This window comes from Trichechus manatus, unplaced genomic scaffold (genome assembly GCF_000243295.1).
Source record: "Trichechus manatus latirostris isolate Lorelei unplaced genomic scaffold, TriManLat1.0 scaffold00092, whole genome shotgun sequence".
NCBI classification, from domain to species: Eukaryota; Metazoa; Chordata; class Mammalia; order Sirenia; family Trichechidae; genus Trichechus; species Trichechus manatus.
The window spans coordinates 4,278,862-4,280,707 of NW_004444028.1; positions in this window are offsets into that span (position 1 = coordinate 4,278,862).

A 1,846-nucleotide genomic window follows, 5' to 3' on the forward strand; every position below is an offset into this window, starting at 1 on the left:
CCCTCAACAACTAACCTAAAGGTTGGCAGTTCAAACTCACCCAGTAGTAGTGCGGAAGAAAGCCTTGGCAATCTGCTTCAGTTAAGGTTACAGCAATGAAAACCCTTGGAGCAGTTCTACTCTGTAACACATGGGGTCGCCATGAGTTGGAATCCACTCTACGGCAACAGGTTTTATCATACTGAATATGTGCCAAACAAAACTTAGTCGTTTCATCTGGAAAAGACCTACATATGATCATATGTGTTAGGGTAATTAGTAAAGGCCTGAAGAGAAAGTGGAGCACTGGTGGTGCAATGGTTAAGAGCTCGGCTGCTAACCAAAACGTCAACAGTTTGAATCCACCAGCCACTCCTTGCAAACCCTATGGGGGCAGTTCTACTCTGTCCTGTAGGGTCGACTATGAGTCGGTACTGACTCGAGGGCAACGGATTTGGGTTTGGTTTTGGTTTTGAAGAGAAGGTAGCATCTGAAAAGGGTCTGATTTCAATAGGATTTAGGAGCAATTCAGAGCTAAATTAAGTACTCGGGAAAGATAAAAGGAGAGGCCTCAGACACCTGCCTAAAGCCCACGGTGCATGCACCCTGGTGGGGTTTAACATTATCATCCATCATTTAACTTCTCGGGCGCCGGCACCACTAGATTCTGCGTGGGGCTTGAAAAGATAACCACATCTGAAGGGCTGCTAACCGAAAGGCCGGCAGTCCGACTCCACTAGCCCCTTCTCAGAAACCCTCTGGAGCAGTTCTACTCTGTTCTATAGGGTCACTATGAGTCGGAATCGACTCGACGGCAATGGTTCGGTTTTGGGAGGTTTTATAGCTGAAGGACAGGGTCCGCCCTCTCAGCAAACGCGAAGAGAGGTACACACGGCGTGCTTTCCAGAGGACGAGGAAAGGCATTTTCTTCAGACGTCTCTGCGCTTACCCTTGAAGTACACACGGGGTTTTGCTCCGCGATGAAGCCAGAGGGAAAAGACTGGGATCCGCAGGCTGCCCTCCCGGGGAAGGATCGCCTACACCTTCCGCAACCCCGTCCTTCTTTTGGGGAGAAGAGGGTGGCCGGCCGCAACGTGTCGCCGCAGAAAGGCCAGTGAAACGCCCCATAACTAGATGAGTTCACAGTGCTGGGGTTCAGGTTCTGCAAGCTCGCACCTCAGAAGAGAGCCGGCCTCTATGAAAGCCTCGGTGGGTGGCGGGGTTCCCCAGCCCGGTGCGCGCTCTGCCCCACCCGCCATGGCTGTGAAGGGTCGCAGACTCTCCCCGCCCACGTTCGCGGAGCGGCCCGCTGAGTGGCCCGAAGATCATGCCCGCAGTTTGCCCGCTCGGCCCCCAGTCCTTCGGGGACGGTGGCGCTCGAGCGTCCCTGCCCAGCAGTCTTTCGGAGGAATGCACTGGGGCAGGGTGGACTTTTATTTGCACCTCCTGAGTCATGTTTGTTCCAATGTATGTATCCGTACAAGTCTATGTGTGACCTCAGGTGTCTGAATAAAGCCATACATGAGTGACGAACGTCCTTTCGCGCCGACATTCACGCGCTTCTGAAGCGAGCGGCGCGCGCCGCACAGCGGAAATGACGCGATGCGTGCGCACGTTTCCCGCCCTGCTCTGCGCCTGCCTTTCCGTGGCGGGAACGTTGGCGGCTGCAGGGACCGCGGCGACTCTAAATTCCACCAGATTTGGTATCTTGGAACTTCCTGGGCCTGTTACTCTCAGCTTGGGGGAACGGAGCTAACACTTCGCGACCACCCTGTCCTTCCCAGAAACCCCACGAACGAGGCGGTGTCGTCCTCGCTGCGGAGACGAGTGGCTGGAAGGCCCAGGTTGTGCCCGGGTCCCCGCGCGC